The following is a 24,650-nucleotide window of genomic DNA, read 5'->3' on the forward strand; positions in this document are numbered from 1 at the left end:
AGGGATCAACCATGTATAAACGTGTCAGGGTCTTTGCCAACAGGCGCCAGAAATCTAGATTTTAATGTGAAGTGTCCACTTTCAAACAACGCCATGATGTTAATGACCTTGCTCTGTCCGTTAATGGTTAAATAGAATTCCAATGTAATACAGGCTAGGTATCCCTTCAGGAATACTCAACCCCCAGCCCCCAACCCCCAACACTCTGAGCTTAAAACAATTAAAGATAACTTTTAGCTCATGCTACTTGGTCAGTGTGGGTCAGCAGGGGTCTCTGCCCTTTCCTGTCTCAGAGACCCAGTCTGAGGGAGGCTTTATTTGCACACACATTTTGCATCATCAGTACAGTAGCGAGGAGGGGAATGTGTGACTTACACGCTGACCCTTGAAGCGTCGAACAGAAGTGACAGAGACACTTTGATGCATATTTCGCCGGCCAAAGATGGTCAGTGATCACACTTCATTTCCAAGGGAGTGGGGAAGTGCAGTCCTCCATGGGCTGAATACTTATGAATATTCCTAATGGCTACCACAGCTCCATCTACTCTGATTTTTCCAGGCAGAAATGTTGGAAGTGTTTGTAATGTAGAATTCAATTTTCAGAGATCTCTAAGAGAAGTTGACTCAAAAAATGATTTGTTTCTTGAAGGATTCAATTTGACGGATCTGGAAAATTCACACTTTGCTCCATCTGGAGTAAAGACCCTTACTTAAACACTGACGTCTATGAACAGATGAAGAAATCATAGGCTGGATCTATGAAATAATCCTTCACAGAAGTGACGATTTATACATCAGTATTTATTCCCCAAAGCACTGCTCATATAGCTTCACTTTTCATTTATATTATCTCCTATCTTGTGTAACTTGTCTCATCAACTGCACTGCAAAATAGGAATCCCATCTGATTAATTTAGACTCTGTTATGCCTGGCTCTATAGACATTGGCTACGTGGATGTTAACTAATTGTATTGATGTTTATCAATTAGTGATTTTTAAATCATCACAGCAAGCAATCTTGACTTCAGGAGAAGTCAGCGAACTTGAAAATACTTCTGGCAATTCTTCAAAAGTTGCTCATCGTTGATTATGATGAGATCTGAGGGCCAATATTCACTAGTCCCTCAATTTCAAGGGCAGTTTAGGCTTATCCCCTACGAATCACAAGGCCATCAGATATTTTCAGATATTATTTTTCTGTGATGTTTTCACATTTTTGTTTGTTTGTTTGTTTGTTTTGGACTGCAAGATTTGGATGAATTGTAAATTTAAAAATTAAGAAATAAATGTCAGTGCTCAGGAAGCTATTTGATTGCCCAAGATCCTGCAAGGCTCTCAACACCCTTTAAAACAAGCCCATCCTCGCTCCTAAACCCACAGCCTTCCTGGATGACCAGATAAAGAGCGATTGTCATTCTCATGAAATGCAAAGTGCTCAGGGACTTGCACGGATTCCTTTTAGTTAGGGATTCATTTTTAGACTATCCTGACTCTTCCACTAAGTTACAGTTTTAGGTCTGATACACTTACACATGTGCCAAGTGCTTCCTGAATCCTCTAGAACATAATTTACGTTTAAAATAATTCCATGCTTATGTAGTGAGTCAATGATTTTAAGCTTCTTTGTTAGACACTTAAATGGAAAAGTCGATGTGTGAAATAACTTATATTCACGATTTGGAAAAGTTGGCTTTTTTTGTTGTGTGTTAGAACTCATCACCCGACCAAAGGTCATGGAGAGGTCTGTTGTTTTTCGAAAATGGTTATAGTGTTTTTTCTTTGTTTTTGTTTGTAATTGAATTGCGGTGTGAATTGCAAAGTATGTGTTTCTGTTCATTTCATTCCATCTGTTTGGGTTTCTTTCTCTCTTTCTAACAGTTATTTATTTACAGGGGAATGATTCTTGCTCTACAATATTGGTTTGATTGGTCATATGTCAATGTGAATGTACCGTAGGGGTACGTGTGGCCCCTCGCTCTTGAATCTCCCTCCCACGTCTGGCCCATTCCCACCTCTCTAGGCGATCAGAGAGCCGCAGTTTGAGTTCCCTGAGTCAGACAGCAATTTCCCACCGGTTGTCTAGTTCCCAAGGTTGGTGTCCATGCATCCGTGCTGGTCTGTCCATTCATGTCCTGGTGTCCTGTGAAACACTAAGCTTAATTTATTTGGAAATGACCTAGCTGTTCAATGCACTGTCATCACTCAGTTGCGCACAAGGTTAGAAACTCAGGTGGCCAAACTCTGGAGAAGCTATTGTCGGCGCGCCCCGGCGTGCCTGCGGGGGGGAGGGGGGTGTTGGGGGGAGGGGGGCGGGGCGCGGAGGTCTCGGGTGCGCTCCCGCCCTGGGCCTCTCCAGGCCCGCCCCTGCTGGGCGGCCTCCCCCCGCCCCCATCCCTTTCGCTGCTCAGGGCCGGGTGGCCTCTGCACCTGCCCGGCATCCTGCCCGAGGCCCCCCTTGCCCACACGCTGTCTTCGAGTCTCTCTCTGAACCCTCGTCTCTTTCTGCCTCTGTCTCACTTGGCGTGGGTGCGTGCGAGTGTCTGTCCGGGTGCCTGCCTGTCGCTCGTCTGCTCTCTCAGGAAGGTCCTGTGCTGGGCCCGCGGCGTGGGGGCAAGGCGGGCCTCGGTAGGGCGAAAGGGCGGGGCTGACGCGCTCCGGTGGGTTTGGGCACCGGGCAGGATGGGCGCCTGGGGCCCCGGCTGGGCTGCTCCGAAGCCCGCAGGAGGCTCCGGGGACCGCGGCCCCGGGCCGAAGCCACACACGTCCGGAGCCACGTGACCCTGAGCAGCGAACGGGATGGTGGGGGGCGAGGGTTGGGGGTTCGGTGTGGCGCGAGCCTGAAGAGGCCCAGGGAGGCAGGGCACCGAGATGTCCTCGCCGCGCAACCCATCCCTTCTCCCCCTACCCCGGGTCCCGCAGGCACGCCAGGCCCGGGCGGGGCAGACAGGTGCTGGCCGGGGCTGGCGGTGTGCGGGGCCGGGGCGCCCTCTGCTGGCCCCCGAGCTGCCCGCCCTGGCCGGCCGGAGTCCAGTCGTGAGGCTCAAGTGCAGCGGGCGCCTGGCAGGTCAGAACGAAAGGGAGGCGCAACGCGGGGCTCTTGGGGCGCCTGGCAGCCGCCTCGGTCTAAGGCCATACCACCCTGAACGTGCCCTATCTCCTCTGATCTGGGAAACTGAGCAGGGTCGGGCCTGGTTAGTACTTGGATGGGAGACCGCCTAGTACCTAGGCGGTTTTTTTGATTTTTCTGAATGCGTACTTCAGTACGTTAGAATTGGATGACTGCAAACAGTAAAACGAATAATATTTTCATACATAATGTGAAGAATACAGCAGTTGGTCATTCTTTTTCCTGTTCTACCACAGCTACCTGGAAGTCAGTTCTAGTAAGTACTGCTAACCTATGACCCTCATCCGTAAGGGAAGCTATATAGGAAAACCCATAATATGTCTAAATGAACATCAAAGATACAATGATGATAGAGAAAAAAGTTCTCAGTGACATCTTAGTTGGTATAGGAAACACGATGATTATGAAAGCACAGCCCATAATCAAGTCCAGGCCATGGAAGCCTGTGACTGTCACGAGTGTTGACTTCTCTTCCAGCTGAGGTTGTAGAAAGTGCTTTGTAAAATCCTGAGGTGTTAAGCACTTGCAACCTCCTGAAGAGACTGCAGTCAGAAGGGTTTCTAGTATATCCTGACGCTCTGGTGAGCTCAAGCAATCCATGTTCCAGAGGCCGGAAGACAGACATGTTGGGAAGTGGGGATGACTTCTACTGCACTTAGGGAGAAAGGGCATGTTGCTACTCAGCCTCGTACATGTGTCGAAGCCACACCTCAGTGATGGAACCTTTAAAGACTCGATACATGGAGAAGGAAATGGCAACCCACTCCAGTATTCTTGCCTGGAAAAATCCATGGACAGAGGAGTCTGGCGGGCCGAAGTCCATGGGATTACATGACTGATCGTGTGTGCACGAGGGTGGAGGGAGATGGGTTGGTAGCAAGAAACTGGTAGAACTAACAAATAAATAAATAAATGAAGACTCGATAAAAATGACAACGACTGGTAGGAATAAACCTTCAGAAGTGCCTTCTCAGACCTCCCGTCATAAGCACAAGCGTAAGAAAAACACTGAGTTTTCATGGCCTCACACAAAATTAGACTCGCTTATGACAATGGCCAGAGAGGCTCCTATAAGACATCAGGGCTGGGCTTTACTGGAGGATGCACATCGATCGAGTGCATCGCTGTGTGTTATGGAAATATGTGTTACTGGCAGGGTGAAGGCATATTGTATGCACTTCTTCAGAAGTGACTCACAAGCTTCTCAGTTGAAGTCAGTCTCTTTCCTTCAGCAGGGTAATGTTCACATCAATTCCCTTTCCTGGACAGTGTGGCTGTGGCCATCCACAGTTGTCAGAATGGGAGAAAGTACGCTGTGTGGCCCTCTCTGATTGCCTTGGGATCAGTGAACTGAGTCCTGATGTTCACTTGGCAGGGGCTACAAACAGTTTTTGCAAGTGTGTTTCCAATTGGCTCCCTTCCATGCCTGTGTTCCCCGTGCTCCTAGGAACAGCCTACCAGGAGTCTGAGCGCAGCATCTAGCCTGAGACAACAAAACTCAAGGACATTTGCTTCTGCTCTGGGGCCCTGATTTTTACCAGAAACAGGTCCTGGTTGGAATCAGATCTGCAGAACAATTCCACTGTATCTTTCAGGTTGATTGAATTCCCTGATGGCTGGATACATGAAGAAATCCCTCCGTTTCTAGTAAAACGAATATCATCCAACACATACTGGATGCATATTCGGGGTCAGGCACTGTCTAAGCTCTTGACTGTGTTAGCTCATCAGACACTCTGAAGCTGGGATCGTCATTATCCTCGCTCTGTTCGTAAGGAAACTGGAATTTGAAGAGGCTAAGTGATTTGCCCTGATGATACAGACAGAAAATGGTAGAGCCGGTATTTGAACCTAGGAAGCTGAATTCCAAAATCTATTTTCTTAACTGTTGTGCTGTATTGAAGATATGTGTACTTCTTTGTGTTGCTACAAGTGTCACTGAAGTTTCTAACTGGAAATGAGATGCAATTCCAGTGGACAACAGTCAGCACAGTACGTGGATGATGCTTAGACCGCTTAGGATAGCGGATGAAAGTCAAATATCTACACCCCCCCCCCCAGGGAGGAAGACTGCTCAGGTATGGTCATAGTGAGTCACGAGGGCTGTCATGAGCTGGAGAATATATACCTGCTTGTTGATGTGCTCAAGGGATCAACCATGTATAAACGTGTCAGGGTCTTTGCCAACAGGCGCCAGAAATCTAGATTTTAATGTGAAGTGTCCACTTTCAAACAACGCCATGATGTTAATGACCTTGCTCTGTCCGTTAATGGTTAAATAGAATTCCAATGTAATACAGGCTAGGTATCTCTTCAGGAATACTCAACCCCCACCCCCCCACCCCCAACACTCTGAGCTTAAAACAATTAAAGCTAACTTTTAGCTCATGCTACTTGGTCAGTGTGGGTCAGCAGGGGTCTCTGCCCTTTCCTGTCTCAGAGACCCAGTCTGAGGAAGGCTTTATTTGCACACATATTTTGCATCATCAGTACAGTAGCGAGGAGGGGAATGTGTGGCTTACACGCTGACCCTTGAAGCGTCGAACAGAAGTGACAGAGACACTTTGATGCATATTTCGCCGGCCAAAGATAGTCAGCCATCACACTTCATTTCCAAGGGAGTGGGGAAGTGCAGTCCTCCATGGGCTGGATACTTATGAATATTCCTAATGGCTACCACAGCTCCATCTACTCTGATTTTTCCAGGCAGAAATGTTGGAAGTGTTTGTAATGTAGAATTCAATTTTCAGAGATCTCTAAGAGAAGTTGACTCAAAAAATGATTTGTTTCTTGAAGGATTCAATTTGACGGATCTGGAAAATTCACACTTTGCTCCATCTGGAGTAAAGACCCTTACTTAAACACTGACGTCTATGAACAGATGAAGAAATCATAGGCTGGATCTATGAAATAATCCTTCGCAGAAGTGACGATTTATACATCAGTATTTATTCCCCAAAGCACTGCTCATATAGCTTCACTTTTCATTTATATTATCTCCTATCTTGTGTAACTTGTCTCATCAACTGCACTGCAAAATAGGAATCCCATCTGATTAATTTAGACTCTGTTATGCCTGGCTCTATAGACATTGGCTATGTGGATGTTAACTAATTGTATTGGTGTTTATCAATTAGTGATTTTTAAATCATCACAGCTAGCAATCTTGACTTCAGGAGAAGTCAGCGAACTTGAAAATACTTCTGGCAATTCTTCAAAAGTTGCTCATCGTTGATTATGATGAGATCTGAGGGCCAATATTCACTAGTCCCTCAATTTCAAGGGCAGTTTAGACTTATCCCCTACGAATCACAGGGCGATCAGATATTTTCAGATATTATTTTTCTGTGATGTTTTCACATTTTTTGTTTGTTGGTTCGTTTGTTTGTTTTGGACTGCAAGATTTGGATGAATTGTAAATTTAAAAATTAAGAAATAAATGTCAGTGCTCAGGAAGCTATTTGACTGCCCAAGATCCTGCAAGGCTCTCAACACCCTCTACTTAAAACACGCCCATCCTCGCTCCTAAACCCACAGCCTTCCTGGATGACCAGATAAAGAGCAATCGTCATTCTCATGAAATGCCAAGTGCTCAGGGACTTGCACGTATGAGGGCCCAGGAACAGTATTTCTACAGTTTAATGGTGGAATTACTCCCCTTGGAGAAAGTTGCTTGAGCACAAGTTACTCATTGATTGAATCTCAACCACGCAAGTATGGGTTCCAGGCTTTGCTGTCAGTTCCTTAGACTAGAAGCCTGCCGTCATTCTTTGCCTCTTGCTCATATTTCCCCTGTCTGTAATGAACTACTGAGCTGTGAAGTCATATCCACTAAAATCTTTCTCCGTTGCAGCTCCTTCTCTCCATCCCCACGGCCATCCTTGTTCCGGTCCTGAGATCGTATACCAGGACACCTACAACAGCCTTCTGATTTGCTCCCCACTCGATCTCCTCAAAAACGCCCTCTAACCCAAAGTAGTCTGGCTAAGGCACAAGCCGTAAAGCATCTTTTCGGAGAGGGCAATGCCAACCCACTCCAGTACTCTTGCCTGGAAAATCCCATGGAGAGACTAGCCTGGTAGGTTGCAGTCCATGGGGTCGCTAAGAGTCGGACACGACTGACCAACTTCACTTTCACTTTTCACCTTCCTGCAGTGGAGAAGGAAATGGCAACCCACTCCAGTGTTCTTGCCTGGAGAATCCCAGGGATGGGGGAGCCAGGTGGGCTGCCACCTGTGGGGTCGCACAGAGTCAGACATGACTGAAGTGACTTAGCAGCAGCAGTAGCAAGCATCTTTTAATTTCATGCCTGCAGTCACCATCTGCAGTGATTTCCGAGCCCCCCAAAATAAAGTCTGCCACTGTTTCCACTGCTTGCCCATCTATTTGCCATGAAGTGATGAGGCCAGATACAATGATCTTCGTTTTCTGAATGTTGAGCTTTAAGGTAGCTTTTACACTCTCCGCTTTCCCTCTCGTCCAGAGGCTCTATAGTTCTTCTTCCCTTTCTGCCATAAGGGTGGTGTCATCTGCCTATCTGACGTTATTGATATTTCTCCTGGCAGTTTTGATTCCAGCTTGTGCTTCATCCAGCCCGGCATTTCTCACGATGTACTCTGCATATAAGTTAAATAAGCAAGGTGACAATATGCAGCCTTGACATACTCCTTTTCCTGTTTGGAACCAGTCTGTTGTTCCAGGTCCAGTTCTGTTTCTTCCTGAGCTGCATACAGGTTTCTCAAGAGGCAGGTCAGGTGGGCTGGTATTCCCATCTCTTTCAGAATTTTCCCCGGTTTATTGTGATACCTGCTGTCAAAGGCTTTGGCACAGTCAATAAAGCAGAAATAGGTGTTTCTCTGGTACTCTCTTGCTTTTTCCTTGATCCAGTGGATGTTGGCAATTTGATCTCTGGTTCCCCTGCCTTTTCTAAATCCAGCTTGAACATCTGGAAGCTCACAGCACATGTATTGTTGAAGCCTGGCTTGGAGAATTTTGAGCATTACTTTACTAGTGTGTGAGATGAGTGCAACTGTGCAGCAGTTTGAACATTCTTTGTCATTGCCTTTCTTTGGGACTGGAATGAAAACTGACCTAACAACCTAGATGTTTTCAATTGCATATGCTAAAAGAACCAGCTTTGCAGTTTCCGGGGCGGGGGGGGGGGGGAGGGGGGAAGAAAAGTTTCATTTTAACCAATTTTCTCTGAAGTCCAAGGACTATCATGGCCATCTGCATCAAAAAGTCATCTTTCCTTTAGGTAGTCATAGTTTCATGCCTAAATTATAGACCAAACAGTGCTCAAATTGACTCTGATATCAGGGGCAGATCAGCTGATAAAAAAGCTTGGATTGTCCCTCTGGAGGGAAGTGAGACCTTGGTCCCATCAGAAGAATATGAGGGGTTAAGAGAATTTGTAGGAGTGGGGAAAGCTTGCTCCATCCTACATGTACCATAATCGTAAACAATGGTTATTTACTTTACCGAAGTAAAAAAAAAAAAAAAAATTATAAAAACAAAGATAAATCACTGAAAGGTAAAGAAATTAATAATCTGTGATTGAAAGCTGCATTCTAAGAAAAGTGTGTTCTCTTAACCTAGAGAGGAGACTAAATTCCAATCTGGTACCAGCTTACCAGATAACAAACAAACAAAAAAATTGTTTATGGGTAAGCTTAGAAAAGTCTTTTCCGTATATCTTGAAGTAGCAGTATTTTTGCAAAGGCATCAGTGTGAAACCACAGAAGGCATGTTGAAAATCTGATTAAATTGAAATTGACAAAGTAAATCTGGTCATTGCTGTGATTTGAAACACTTTAATATGATAACTCAAATTATAACTGACAGCATTTTATCAGAACATATCAGATTTTCATGAATGTCACATAACTTCTAGGATATCTATATTAGTAGCATCAACCATACAATATAACTTGAGAAGATTCAATCACTCCTCCTGAACAACACTTCCCATGTAGTTTAACATGCCAAATGAACTCAGGTTGTTTAATAAATATCTCTCTTTGGGAGGTCTCAGGGGCCCTCTGAAGCATCCCAAAGTTAGCTAGAAGTCAGTTATTTAGGAAGGTTTGTTCACAAATATCAAAAGGGTTTATGACAGTCAGGTAGGCTGTGAAAGAATACTTATCCACTTAGCCAAAGGTAACAAAAGATTTCAAAGGTAAACCTAGGACGGATCATTTAAGAGGTAAAGAAACTTAAAATCCACCAGCAAAGGCAGTTCAACATCTCAAGAAACCTTGTACTAGGCACAAAACTCTTTTCTGGGGGTCCACTTTCCATAAAACCTCCTTATCCCATTCTGTACCCATTCCTTTGCTTCCCCCATCCTGAAACTGCCACCTGTAAGTCAGAACTACTTCTTTTTCCTTCATCAAATGCGATTTCATTCCTCGGACCTTCTTTAACTACAAGTCATACATTTTTCCTTAAGCAACCGAGAACTGACTTTTATATTGGCATTTTACAGACTGGTGAACATACGTATCAGTGATACTATCTAAAAAAAAAAAAAAAAAGCTTTCTTACACTGCACATCTCAGCATGGCACCAGACACTATTCATGGATAGTCAAAATCTCTTTAGTTTCTGTGTAAGACGAAGGCCCTGTCAAGTGGTGAATGTTTCAGAACCTTAATTTATGAAATGACCTAGCTATTCAATACACTGTCATCACTTAGTCTAGCACAACCACAGACATTCAGGTAGCCAAGATCTGGAGAAACTATTGTAAGTTCAGTTCAGTTCAGTTGCGTCTGACTCTTTGCGACCCCATGGACTGCAGGCTGCCAGGCTTCCCTGTCCATCACCAACTCCCGGGGCTTGCTCAACCTCATGTCCATCGAGTCAGCGATGCCATCCAACCATCTTATCCTCTGTTGTCCCCTTCTCCTCTGCCTTCAATCGAGACTACTATAGACAGATATTTTAAAGTATAATTATTTTTAATAGCTTACCTAAAAGCTCATATCACATTTCCATTTTTTAGGAGTGGTTTTGGTTTGTTTTTAGAGGTACTTTCTTTGTTGACCAGTCTGTGAGAGAGATAACAATATAGCAATATTTAAGTTATAGTAAACCTAGGCACTGTGAAAAATTTATGCTTAATGTTAACGACTCTTAAACATGTCTATATTAGAGTAGTGAAAAAAATAAAATACTAGATATTTACTATTGACTAGTTCCCAATTCACAGGAATCCAAAATTCACTTAGGTCCATTTTTTTTTCTTGTATTTAGAGCTTTTTTTTCTTGTATTTAGAAATATTAGAGTATTTCTTTGCATTTCTTGAGGGCTTCCTTTTCTTTAGATTATTTAAATAAGAACTCACTCACAGCTTCAGCAATATTATCAAGAAACAGAAGACTCACACTGAGACATACAGAAATCCACACAGAGGTCTTCTAGTTTTCCGCCTAAGATTGAAAATATCTCTTTGACTCCCCCTTTTTTGGGGGGAGGGGGGTGTTGAAGTTCTCATTTGCCCAAGGCTGAGGTCTCAGGCAAAGTGGGCATTGTTTTCTCAGGAAATGGTTAACTTCAAGCTCTGCCCTAGGCAGGCCTTTGTAACAAGCTCTGTTTTTAATTGATGTGCAAAAGAACCAGCTTTACAGTTTCCAAGAAAAAAAGTGTTTTTTTTGTTTTTGTTTTTTTTTTTTATTTTAACCAGTTTTCTCTGGTTCTGTAGAACATCATGGCCATCCTAGGTCAGGTCATCTTTCCTTTCTGTAGTCATAGTTTTATCCCTGAATTATAGACAGATCAGCTGACACGTTTTCCATAGTTGAACCTGGGGAAGGATCATTAACCTGGCCGGATTTGGAAGGTAAGTGAGGGAGAGCTGTCTGGGAGGAGGGGCCCCGCGGGCGACTGTGGTGGGGGCGGCGTGCAGAGTGCGGGTCGGGTGGGAGAGACGGCTCTCCTCCGCCTTCCCGCCCACCCCTCCATCCTCGGCCGGGCGCCCCCGCCACCCTTGCCCCGCGCCCGGTGGCGGCGTCTCCGGTGTCCCTCTTCCGCCCGACCTCCCCGCCAAGTTCCCTCGAGGTTGGGTCCGAGGGTTGGGGTGGGGTGGGGGGTGGTGGTGGGAGGTGCTCAGCGCGCCCCCACCCCACCGCAGGCGCCTTGCCCGCGGCGCCGGCCATGGCTGCCTTCCCCCCAGCCGCAGACCGCACAGCACGGATCCTCCGGTCGCGTCTTGCGGGCTGTGCGGCGTGACGGCTGGCGGCTCCCCGTCGCTGGGCCGCTTGCCTGCCCGACGCGTCCCGCCGCTGGCCCTGGACCTGTTTGCCTCAGCCGGTCGTCGTCCGCTGCTCTGGGCCTGACGCGCGGTCGCCAGACGCCTCCTCACGCCCTCCGAGCCTCGGGGCTTGCTCCCGGCCACCCCTCCCCACGCCTCGCGCGGCTGTCTTGTCTCTCGCCCTCTCACCTCTGTCGTGTCCCTGCCCGCTTGGCGCCACGCTTCCCGTCCTCTCTGCCCTTGGTGGTGGAGGGAGGAGGGTGCCTGGCCCGCGGGCGCGGGTAGGGGGCCCCGGTGGTTGAGGGCGGAGGACGGGGTCCGGGGTGGGGGGGGAGCGGCTGTACCGGTGTAGGAGGTGGTGGGGGAGGGCTCTGCCCGTTTCGGGGGGATGTGGGGGTGGTCTTTTGGCGTCGGCGGGGACCTCCGGGCGGCGGTCGACCGGCGCACTGGGGGCCCCCATGCGTCACGGGCCCGGCAGGGTCGGGGCCCGGCAGGGTCGAGGCCCGCGGGCGGGGACGCGGCGGCGGCGGCGGTGGTGGTGGTCGAAAGCCGGGCGGTGGCCCGCAGGGCGTGCCTTGCGCCTCGCCCGCCTCCCCCTTTCCAGGTACCTAGCGAGGGGCTTCCCTGGTGGCTCAGGTGGGAAAGCGTCTGCCTGCAGTGCGGGAGACCCAGGTTCGATCCCTGGCTTGGGAAGATCCCCTGGAGTAGGACTTGGCAATCCACTCCAGTATTTTTGCCTGTGAAATGCCATGGACAGAGGAACTTTGTGGGCTACAGTCCATGGGGGTCTCAAAGAGTCGGACACGACTGAGTGACTTTACTTCACAGCTGAGAGAAAGCTTGAATTGTCTCGTTGGGGTGGATTTGCTCCTGGATGGATTTCACCTGGCGGCAGTAGGGAGGCCCGTGCGCCTCTCCTGAAAGTGGGCGTATCGGCGGAGCACACCTGGCCAATGTCGGGGGTGGAGCCTGCCTCCTCTGAGCTCCTAAGCAGTGGGTCCCAGGTCTCAGGGACCATTGCAACTGGGAATGCCCATTTCATGGGCTCCTGGATCCCCTTCGATCAGCATCCAGTGAGCAGAGGGCAGGGGTACGGACCACAGGTAAGGGAACTGGGACTGGGTGGCGTAGTGTGGAGCGTGGAACCAAGTATTCTGCCCTCTCTGTTGGCATAGTCTCGGAGCCCCCTTACCTGGAGGTCGCAGAAAGGCCTTGCCATTGGGGTCAAGGCCTTTACCACTTTACCCCTTCGCATAAAGCTCAGACCCTTGTGATTTTTCCAAGCAGCCTAGTGCCTGTCGCGAAGTCCCCAGGAACTCCAAGGGATTTATCCTGCCTGGTGATTTCTTTCACCTGCTGGGCACTCCACAACCCTTACTCTGTCTGGCTGGCCGGCCCAGCCCTGCTACCGGCAGTTTGCAGTCCAGTGGGCCCTTAATCACCTGCTGGGATGGGAAAGGGAAGGGTCCACAAAATGCACCCTAGAAACTTAGTAGGGTGCATGGATTTAAAAACCTGGTGGCCACCCAGGCAGAAAAGAAAAGAGGAGGGCACCTTGCTGCACTTTCGTGGTGCAATCTGTGGCTGTCCTGCTGAAAGGGGGCCTTTCCTTAGGGACCCTGTGCAATAAGTATGGTGTTTTGGACCTGAATAATTAGAACGTGTAAAATTTTTTAATTATGTGGTGCTTTAGTTAAAATAAAAAGCTCCAAGTTTTTTTGCAACCTGAGGTCTAAAAATTGAAGGTCTATTTTCCTTCCACTGTGGCATTGTATGAAGAAATTTGCTTTTTTTTTTTTTTAAAGAAAAGAGTCTGAAAAGTGAGGGAAACAGAAAAGCCAGAGGTGCCCCTGTAGTTTGGTGAAGGTCTTAGGAGGTCACTTGTAAATGCTGCTGGCCGTCGGGAGGCAGTCTCTTGTGACCGATGGGCACAGAGCTCTGCAGGCTTGTCCTTTGCCTGGATGTTCTTGTTTGTGAAAATCCAGCTCAGAGCCATCTCCTGATGTGTAAGAATTTCCCAGACTAGACCCCTAGGCAAATCCCTTAGGGCCAGGGACTCCTTTCTTCATTGTATTTGTCTGTTTGACTGAAAAGCAGCAATGGCATATTTTTCTTTAAATCTGGTCTTTCATCCAGGCCTTGGAGTAATATTTCCCATCTCTCAATAGACTTGGGTTCCAGGGATGAATTATAGTTAGTTGTCCATGATTTTGCAGATGAGGAAACTGAGAGACAGAGAGGGTGGAGGACTGTCCAAGGGAGATGGGATATCCTTCCAGGAACCCTGGCTCCTGGGTTTTTAATGAGCTTTCTACCCAGCATGGTCATTAATTGGCAAGTGTTGACGTTGAGAATAAGCTATTGGTGGAAGTGTATAAGGCTTTTTTAAAGAATGTGCCTACTAGCTGTGCATCTTATGTAGTATTTTCATTGTACTCCCCAACCCTTGGAAAGTGGTGGGCACAGGGCGGATGCTTCATCCTTTTTATTGAATAAGTTCAATGTCACACAATTATATCCATAGTGTCAGCAACACTATTAGGTATATTAGAACAGTGATCATCACAGTTGGTACTTCACGGATCAGTAAAGAAAGAAAACTTTTTCTTAGGAAGACTGTAACAGAATTGCTAAGTTTTAAGTTTATCCCACAAGGATATTTTTTAAAAAGATGAAACAAATCTCTCTCATCATCACCAAGGCTTTCGGAGGCCTGTTGAAGACCCCACACAAGGGAGGGTCTACCTCTTGGGACACCCCTGCTTCAGCATCTTCCTAAGCCAGCAACCTGGGACAGATGAGTACACTTGCAGTTTCTTCCTTGACCTTGGGAATTTTTTTGGAAGACAAGTTTTTGACAGACAGGGGTGGGGGAAGGTTAGGGGGTGTTTCAAGTGCAGTCCACTTATTGTGCACTCTATTTCTATTTCTGTTCCCTGGTGGCTCAGGTGATAAAGAGTCTGCCTGCAATATGGGAGACCCGGGTTCAATCCCTGGGTCGGGAAGATCTCCTGGAAAAGGAAATGACAGCCCACTCCAGTATTCTTGCCTGAAGAATTCAATGGACTGAGGAGTCTTGCGGACTGGTATTTGTTATTCATTTCTAGATATGTATCCTAAATTTGAACAGAAATGAAAGCATGAAGATGTTTAGCAAAAAGTTATGTAAAATAAGGAGACTCAGCAATCCCTGTTCTGAGTATTTACCCAAGAGAAATGAAAAGTTGTGTTCACACAAAACCCATATGTGAATGTTCATGGCATTTGTGTCTATAATTGCTAAAAGCTGGAGACAACCCAAACATCTAGCTGGTGAATAGGTAAATAAACTGTGTGATACACACAGTGGAATACTGTTCAGCAATTAAGGAATGAACTACGGGTACACACATCAACATGAGTGGATTTCACATGTATTATTTTAAGTGACAGGGGTCAGTCTCAAAAGACTATGTGCGGGGAGCGGCTTGAAAGAGCTGACTCTGGGAGCTGCCTTGATTGATTATCAAGGGTCTGTTCGCAGACATAGCTCTCTGTCCCGCCACCTCTCTGGAATTTACAATCCAAGTTAACTCCTAACAGAACATTAGTAAGCCTTGAGTGCACACAAGACGCAGATAGATAGCTTTGCACGACTGCCCTGAAGATAAGTAGGATGCCTTTTCTTATCCCTTGGCGCCATGAGAGAGCTCTGGTTATTGTTATCTTAAAGATGATGTACATGGGGAAGAATTTTCTTTGGGATGCCTCTCTTCTTGGTTTAGTATATATGTAACCCTGAGAAATAAAGAATCATCGTTGACTGCAGCGATCCTCTCGACCCCATCTGTTCTGTGTCTTTATTTCTTAGCCTAAAGGAACACGTCGTGTTGCTCGCTGAAATCTTCCGGCTGGCCTGGCAAGTGACGCCCAACAGCGTGGAGCTCAACGAAAGTTCCTTGCGGCCGCTGCCCGTTGAAACTATTAAGGTAAGTAAGAGTGTGTGTACTTGTATATTGAGGGGCAGGAAGGAGTATTGTCGAGAGTATAAACCATGGGACAAGATCATAGTCATCAGTTGTTTGTGCATATGTTACAGATAATGTTGAAGGATCAGGGAATGCAGGTTACTAAAATGAAATTGCAGACTTTTCTTAGTTTTGTTGAGGAAGTATGTCCCTGGTTTCCGCAGGAAGGGACTATGAGTTTAGAGATATGGAAAAAGATAGGGAAACAGATTCAAACATATTATACTCTCCACGGACCTAATAAGGTTCCTGTGGAAACATTTTCATTATGGTCTTTAATAAGAGACTGCCTTGATTTTGAACATGAGGAAGGGAGTAAATTAAAACACATGCTCCCACCCGAAGAACCAATTTATGCTACTCCTAAAGTTTATGCTACTCCTAAAGGGAAAGGACCCACAACCTTTGAATTAGAATCTGCAAAACCTTTGAAGGAAAATGAGGGAACGCTGACTCCAGAGGATGAGGAAAGTTTAGAGGAACAGGCAGCTGCTTACCATAAGGATGATCATTGGGAATTACTTGTAACTGACGATTCGAATGTGCAGGCAGCAGCTGCCCCTCCGACAAAAGGTCTGGAGGCACTCATGCAGAAATTATTAATAACAATAAAGGAAGAAATAAAAAGGGAAGGTAGGGATGAAGGCGCTGGTGCAATCCCTACTGTGCCTCCTGCTTATGCACCCTCAATCATTGCTGGATTAGATCCTCCACCTATTTCCAAACCTGAATATTCGTTGAATATAACTCGTGAATCACACAGTTTGTCCCCCTTGCAAAAGGCTATGCAACAGGCCCAAAGAGCTGGAGAAACTGTTCAGGGATTCTCCGCTGCTTTCCCAGTATTCGAGCATGAAAACCAACGGTATTATGAGGCCCTACCTTTCAAAAAACAAAAGGAATTTAAAATTGCCTGTGCCCAATATGGACCTACGGCTCCTTTTACCCAGACCATGATAGAGAGTCTAGGAGGTCAAAATTTGCCACCTAGTGATTGGAAACAAATTGCAAGAGCTTGCTTATCAGGAGGGGACTATTTATTATGGAAATCAGAATTTACAGAACAATGTGGCCATATAGCTGAACTAAACCAGCGACAAGGGATCAATACTACATATGAAATGTTGGTAGGGGAAGGGGCCTACCAAAATACCAATGTTCAGTTGAACTATTTGCCTGGAGCATATGCTCAAATTTCTAATGCTGCCCAGCAGGCTTGGAAAAAGCTCCCTTGCTCTAGTAATAAGACTGAGGATCTTTCAAAAATTCATCAGGGGCCTGATGAACCATATCAAGATTTTGTGGCTCGTCTTCTTGAAGCAGTAGGTAAGATTATAGCTGATGAGCAGGCTGGAATGGTGCTTACTAAACAATTAGCCTATGAAAATGCAAATTCTGCCTGTCAGGCTGCGCTTAGACCGTACAGAAAAAAGGGGGTTCTATCAGATTACATTCGTATATGTGCTGATATCGGACCTTCCTATATGCAGGGTATTACCCTGGCTGCAGCTTTACAAGGTAAAAGTATAAAAGAAGTATTATATCAACAGCAAATGAAAAATAAACGAGGATTACCTAGTAGAGGAAATGCTGGCTGTTTTGTTTGTGGCCAGCCCGGACATCGTGTCGCCTTTTGCCCCCAACGAGCCAATTCGGGGAATATTAAAACTCCTAATTTATGCCCTAGGTGTAAAAAAAGGAAGATATTGGGCAAAAGATTGTAAATCCAAAATTGTCCAGGGCAACCCACTTCCCTCGCAGTCGGGAAACTGGGTGAGGGGCCAGCCCCTGGCCCCAAAACAATGTTACGGGGCAATTCAGGGAAATCAGATGGTAGAAGGCGAGTCACAGACTTTTTCAGAGCCACCTCAGGGAGCACAGGCTTGGACCTCTGTTCCTCCTCCTACACAGTACTGACTCCCGAAATGGGAATGCAGGCTCTGCCCACTGGGGTATACAGCCCTTTGCCTGATGGAACCGTGGGACTTTTGCTTGGACGTAGTAGCTCCACCATAAAAGGACTGCTCATAGCTCCTAGAGTAATTGATGCTGATTATACAGGAGAAATCAAAATTATGGCCCATTCCCCGCGATGCATTACCACCATAGCTAGCGGACAGCGTATAGCTCAATTGATACTGGTCCCTGCGGTGCAGACTGGAAAAGCACTGGCTTCCAGGAGAGGGGAAGGTGCCTTCGGATCCTCTGACACCTACTGGGTCCAGGCAATAACTAATAATCGTCCTGAGTTCACATTAAGAATAAATGGAAAGTTGTTTACAGGCATTCTGGAGACAGGAGCTGATGTTTCTGTTATTGCCGAGAGACACTGGCCCCGAGAATGGCCTAAACAGATAGCTATATCATCATTGCAAGGAATTGGTCAAACTAATAACCCTGAACAAAGTACAGAGCTGTTACATTGAACTGACCATGAGGGTCATGAAGGGGACATTAGGCCTTATATCCTCCCAAACCTCCCTGTAAATTTGTGGGGACGAGATGTTATGACTCATATGGGAGTATACCTATACAGCCCCAGTGATCAGGTTAGCAATCAGCTTTTAGATCAAGGGCTTCTTCCCACCTCGGGACTTGGAAGAAAATAATCAGGGAACTGTTGCGCCTGTTCAGACAAAAAGGTTACCAAAAAGAAGTGGACTTGGGTATTTTTAGACGGGACCTCTGATCCTCCTGTAATTCACGCAGATCCTATTACTTGGAAGTCTGAGGAGCCTGTGTGGGTTGATCAGTGGCCCCTTTCCAAAGAGAAAATTGACGCCGCCCAACAACTGGTGCAGGAACAGTTAGAATTGGGAAATATTGAACAGTCTAATTCACCTTGGAATTCGCCCATTTTTGTTATTAAGAAAAAATCTGGGAAATGGAGGCTTTTACAGGATCTGTGAAAGGTTAATGAAACTATGGAAGTCATGGGAACTTTACAACCAGGATTGCCTTCTCCCATGGCTATTCCGAGGGATGCCCACAAAATAATTCTAGATTTAAAAGACTGCTTTTATACTGTTCCTTTAGCACCTCAAGATTGCCCTCGATTTGCTTTTAGTGTTCCTTCTGTTAATTTTTCCCAACCAATGCGTAGGTATCATTGGAAGGTTTTGCCACAGGGTATGGCCAATAGCCCCACCTGGTGCCAGAAGTTTGTTGCAGCAGCATTGCAGGAAACTCGGGCAAAATACTCTGATGCTTATATTCTGCATTACATGGATGATATACTGCTAGCGCATATTGATAAAGAGTATTTGTTACCAGCTTATGCCTTCATGGAACCTGCCTTAAAAGCAGTAGGGCTAATAATATCCAAAGAAAAGGTGCAAACCTTTCCTCCTTATTCCTATCTTGGCTTTCCTTTAGAAAGGGAAACATTTGGAGTTCAGCCCATTGCATTACAAAGGGATAATCTGAAAACACTTAATGATTTTCAAAAGTTGCTCGGGGACATTAATTGGATTAGACCCTATCTACATCTTGCTACATACGAATTGAAGCCTCTTTTTGATATCTTAAAGGGGGATAAGAATCCTACCTCCCCACACAGCCTCACAGAAGCTGGAGAGCAAGCTCTTCAGAAAGTGGAAACTGCTTTATCACAGCAGCACTCCAGTTACTGTGACTATGAAAGGCCCTGGGGACTTTATATCCTTGCCTCAGAACATTCACCTACCGGTGTCCTGTTTCAAGATAATCCTCTAAGGTGGATTTATTTATCAGTCTCTCTTCTACGGGTGTTAAGTCCTTACCGTGTTCTTGTAGCCAAAGTAATAGCAAAAGGAAGACAGGAATCTGTGACCTATTTGGGAAGAGATCCCCACTTTATTTGTAATCCTTTTTCAACTGAACAACAACTATGGCTCTCTCAATTTTCTGATGATTGGGCAATTGCGCTTGCACAGTATGCAGGGGAGATTAAACAACATTATCCTGCTAATAAATTGTTACAATTTGCACAGCTGCATCAGTTTATTTTTCCAAAAGTCGTGCAGCAATGCCCTTTGAAAAAGGGGACAGCTGTCTTTACTGATGGATCTTCCAATGGCATAGCCAGTTTGGTAATCGAAAATGAATCTTACTATTGTCAAACCTCATATTCATCAGCTCAGGAAGTAGAGCTTTTTGCAGTACTCCAGGCTCTGCAACGTGTTCCTCAAAGTTTTAATTTATACTCTGACAGTCATTATGTTGTCAGAGTTCTCTCAGTCATTGAAACAGTGCCCCTCATTGGAGCTGCAAAGGCCTCTATTCAAACCTTGTTTTTGAAAATTCAGAATCTCATTCGAGCCTGAACTCATCCTTGCTTTTTTGGGCACATACGTGCTCACACTGCCCTTCCTGGGCCTTTAGTGGCCGGGAATGCTCTGGCTGATGAAGCCACCCGTATGGTATGTTATTCTTCCTTAACCCCTATCTCTGCAGCACAGGCCTCTCATGCAATACACCATCAGAATAGCAATTCTTTACAGTTACAATTTGGAATTTCTCGGGAAGCTGCTCGTCAAATTGAAAAAGCTTGTCCTACTTGTCCACAATTTTTTGTGCTCCCAACATATGGAGTCAATCCTCGGGGTTTACTCCCCAACGATTTGTGGCAAATGGATGTTACACATATTTCTGATTTTGGAAAATTGAAATATGTGCATGTTACTATTGACACCTTCTCTGGTTTTATCATGGCCACTCTTCAATCTGGAGAGGCTAGTAAACATTGTATTCAGCATTACTTATGGAGTTTTTCTGCTATGGGCCTACCTAAATGCATCAAAACAGACAATGGCCCTGGATATGGCCGCAATTTTCAAACCTTTTGTGCCCAGCTGCGCATCGTACACAAGACTGGAATCCCATATAATCCACAGGGCCAAGGAATTGTTGAGCGGGCACATCAAACCCTTCAGCACCAATTGAAAAAATTAAAAAGGGGGAGTTTGTATGCTATTACGCCTAACAATCTTCTTAGTCATGCTTTGTTTTAAATTTTCTGAGCCTCAATAAAAATGGAAAGTCAGCAGCTCAACGCTTTTGGCACTATGATAATAAAAAGGCACGGCCATTAGTCAGGTGGAAAGACCCGCCGGAAGGCAGATGGCATGGGCCGGATCCAGTTCTAATATGGTGGAGAGGTCACGTTTGTGTTTTCCTGCAGAATGCCGAAGCGCCGCGCTGGCTCCCAGAAAGGTTGGTACGCACGGCGGAGGAGATCACTGGTGGAGCGAATGAGACAGCTCACAATCCAGGAGACGGTCCTGCTGCCGACAACTCAGCAGATACAGGCACTATTACAGATGGCGTGTGAGAATGCTTCGAACCCTTCCCCTGCCTCTCCTACTAGTATATTAATTTCATTACTACTCCTTTTAAACCAGATAAGTTCCATGGAAGCCAGTATCTTCTGGGCGTATGTTCCTGATCCCCCTCTTTTACAGCCCGTTGGATGGGAAATGAGTTCCGTTCCTGTGTATGTGAATGACACAATATTTTTGGGGGGGTTTTCTGATAAGCATATTTTCCCACAGAATGCCAGTATTTCTTTTTTTTTCTTCTTCTTCTTCTTTTTTTTTTTTTTTTTAGGGCAAATCTCATTTTAAATTTAGTGTTTTTTTTTTTTTTTTATTAGTTGGAGGCTAATTACTTCACAACATTTCAGTGGGTTTAGTCATACATTGATATGAATCAGCCATAGATTTACACATATTCCCCATCCCGATCCCCTCTCCCACCTCCCTCTACACCCGATTCCTCTGGGTCTTCCCAGTGCACGAGGCCCGAGCACTTGTCTCATGCATCCCACCTGGGCTGGTGATCTGTTTCACCATAGATAGTATACCTGCTGTTCTTTTGAAATGTCCCACCCTCACCTTCTCCCACAGAGTTCAAAAGTCTGTTCTGTATTTCTGTGTCTCTTTTTCTGTTTTGTATATAGGGTTATCGTTACCATCTTTCTAAATTCCATATATATGTGTTAGTATGCTGTAATGTTCTTTATCTTTCTGGCTTACTTCACTCTGTATAATGGGCTCCAGTTTCATCCATCTCATTAGGACTGATTCAAATGAATTCTTTTTAACGGCTGAGTAATATTCCATGGTGTATATGTACCACAGCTTCCTTATGCCAGTATTTCTTATACAGGGTTTTCTTCACAATTACCAATGTGCTTTTTCCGAAATCATAATGTTTCAGGTTGTCTCACTGTTACAGATGTTGGGTATTCTGATTACAGCACTGGCTGGAGTGTGGATACTCCTGGTGTGACCAAGCTCACAGGGCATGCACAGCGATGCAACGGAATGGGACCCCAGGATATCCCATTCTGTGGCCTGGGGCATAAAGGGAAACATATAGCGGTGCCATGGAAACTGCTGGAATGAGACTGCTATGGTGTATTCTATTCCTAACAGCACGCATTCACTGTGGGACTGGTCGCCAGACTCAGAGAGAAACCCCGGAAAGGAAAGTAACAGACAGTTTGCAGCGAGAATTTGGAATCTTGGCGGCACCCTTGTTTATCAAACTGAGGTCTGGAAGTTGCTGGCCGCTTTTGAAACAAGCCGATCCTTCATGTAGACTGGAGAAAAGGTTAAAGGTGGATTTTTTGGGAATGCAACCTGGAGATATCCTCAGGCTTGTGTACCTTATCCATTTATGATTATTGCTGGTTCTGTAAATCTTACTAAGAATAATAGTCAATATTATATTCATTGTTTTAATTGTACCCTAACCAATTGCATTCGAGGAATAAGAAATAATTCTGGAGTCTTAGTAGTTAAACAACCACCCTTTGTTATGTTGCCTGTAAATCTTACTGAGCCCTGGTATGAAGAGTCTGGGCTTGAACTATGGGAAAGAGTGCGCATGGCTCTTGCTAGGCCACGAAGGGGGATAGGATTAATAATTCTAGGAGTAGTAACGCTTATAACTTTAATTGCTTCTGCTGTTACTGCTTCTGTATCTTTAGCTCAATCTGTGCATAGTGCTAGCATTGTAGACGATTTGGCAAAAAATACTTCCAAAGCTTTAGGGATTCAAGAAGATATAGATAGAAAATTAGAGGATAGACTAAATGCGCTTTATGATGCAGTAAGCTTTTTGGGAGGAGAAGTGCAAGTGTTAAAGCTAAGAACAAAAATTAGATGTCATGCTAACTATCGTTGGATTTGTGTTACAGCAAAAATTTATAATGGTACTGAAACTCCTTGGGACAGAGTGAAATCACATTTAGATGGTATTTGGCATAATGAAAACATTTCCTTAGATCTAATACAACTTCATCAGGAAATTCTTGATATAGAAAATGCTCCTTGGGCTAGTATGGATTTGGCAGAAAATGCTGAAGAGTTTGTTAACAGTTTGTTTTCCAATTTTCCCTTGATAACCTCACTTTGGCATCTTTTTTCAGGGGTCGTGGCCATGCTTCTGGTATTAGCACTTTTTGTGTGCATTGCTCCTTGTATCATAAAGAAATTTGTCAAAGAGCTGTGGGACATCAAGGCTGTCCTACACAGTAATTACTTACGCCAAAAGAATCAGGCATGCCATTTTACTAAATAAAAGAGGGGGAGCTGCAGGGAGCGGCTTGAAAGAGCTGACTCTGGGAGCTGCCTTGATTGATTATCAAGGGTCTGTTTGCAGACATAGCTCTCTGTCCCGCCACCTCTCTGGAATTTACGATCCAAGTTAACTCCTAACAGAACATTAGTAAGCCTTGAGTGCACACAAGATGCAGATAGATAGCTTTGCACGACTGCCCTGAAGATAAGTAGGATGCCTTTTCTTATCCCTTGGTGCCATGAGAGAGCTCTGGTGATTGTTATCTTAAAGATGATGTACATGGGGAAGAATTTTCTTTGGGATGCCTCTCTTCTTGGTTTAGTATATATGTAACCCTGAGAAATAAAGAATCATCGTTGACTGCAGCGATCCTCTCGACCCCATCTGTTCTGTGTCTTTATTTCTTAGCCTAAAGGAACGCGTTGTGTTGCTCGCTGAAATCTTCCGGCTGGCCCGGCAACTATGAACTGTATGATTCCATTTACAGGACAAGGCAATATTAATGGGCGCAGAAAACAAGTCAGTAGTTGCCAAGGTCTGAGGGTGGAGAGAAGTTGGCTACAAGGGGCAACCTGAGGGCATTTATGGGATGATGGATCTGTTTCACATGTTAATTGTGGTAGTGCTTACACAACTGTATGGGTTTGTTAAATATCATGGAATTGAGCATCCCCCCCCCCCACCAAATTTTACTGTATGTAAATTTTAAAGGTAGAGAAAATGAAGAGATAGCACAGGTGCCCACAAAAATTAATGCCTGTGTATGTGTGTGTGTGTTAGTTGCTCAGTCGTGCTGACTCTTTGCAATCTCATGGACTGTAGCCTGCCAGGCTCCTCTGTCCATGGGCTTCTCCAGGCAAGAATACAAGAGTGCATTGCCATTTCCTACTCCAGGGGATCCTCCCCACCCAGGGATCAAACCTGGGTGTCCTGCATTGCAAGCAGATTCTTTACCATCTGAGCCACCAGGGAAGCCTAGTGTCTGTACAACAATGTGAAAATACTTACAGTCTTGCATAGTATACCTAAAATTGGTTAGGATGGTAAAGTTTATGTGATATGTATTTTACCACAGTTTAAGAAAATTCAAAACTGTAAGACAGATATTATATATTTATAATGGATTATTGTGAAGTCATTAAGCACTTTTTTCCAAGAAATTATTAATAAAATGGGAATGTGGTTATAATTTTAGATTAAACTGAATACCAAGTTGAATGGGCTATAAATAAATATGTAAATAAATCGTGGCAGAAACACTGGAAGAGGAAATGGTAAAATATTAAAGGTAAAAGTCTTGATGATGGGATTTTTTAATGATAGATTTTCCTCCTTTATACTTCTTGGCACATTATTAGTTTTCACTTATTCTTTTTGTCAGTTCAGTTCAGTCTCTCAGTCGTGTCCAACTCTTTGCCACCCCATGGACTGCAGCACACCAGGCTTTCCTGTCCATCAGCAACTCCCAGAGCTTACTCAAATTCATGTCCATCGAGTCACTGATGCCATCCAACCATCTCATCCTCTGTTGTCCCCTTCTCCTTCCACCTTCAATCTTTCCCAGCATCAGGGTCTTTTCCAGTGAGTCAGTTCTTTGCATCAGGTGGCCAAAGTATTGGAGTTTCAGCTTCAGCATCCGTCCTTCCAATGAATATTTAGGACTGATTTCCTTTAGGATGGAATGGTTGGATTTC

At 45.2% G+C, this 24,650-nt stretch overlaps 1 long non-coding RNA gene and 1 other non-coding gene across 2 annotated transcripts; both read left to right on the top strand.

Moving 5' to 3' along the window:
- Window positions 1–12,004: 12,004 nt before the first annotated feature.
- TRNAC-GCA lies at window positions 12,005–12,076 on the top strand. The gene has a single exon. It is a non-coding gene; the product is annotated as a tRNA-Cys (tRNA).
- Window positions 12,077–15,245: 3,169 nt separating this feature from the next.
- LOC122691288 lies at window positions 15,246–21,638 on the top strand. The gene is made up of 3 exons (XR_006340380.1): window positions 15,246–15,351; window positions 20,552–20,697; window positions 21,629–21,638. It is a non-coding gene; the product is annotated as an uncharacterized LOC122691288 (long non-coding RNA).
- The last annotated feature ends 3,012 nt before the right edge of the window (window positions 21,639–24,650 follow it).

This window comes from Cervus elaphus, unplaced genomic scaffold, assembly GCF_910594005.1.
Source record: "Cervus elaphus unplaced genomic scaffold, mCerEla1.1, whole genome shotgun sequence".
Taxonomy (NCBI): Eukaryota; Metazoa; Chordata; class Mammalia; order Artiodactyla; family Cervidae; genus Cervus; species Cervus elaphus.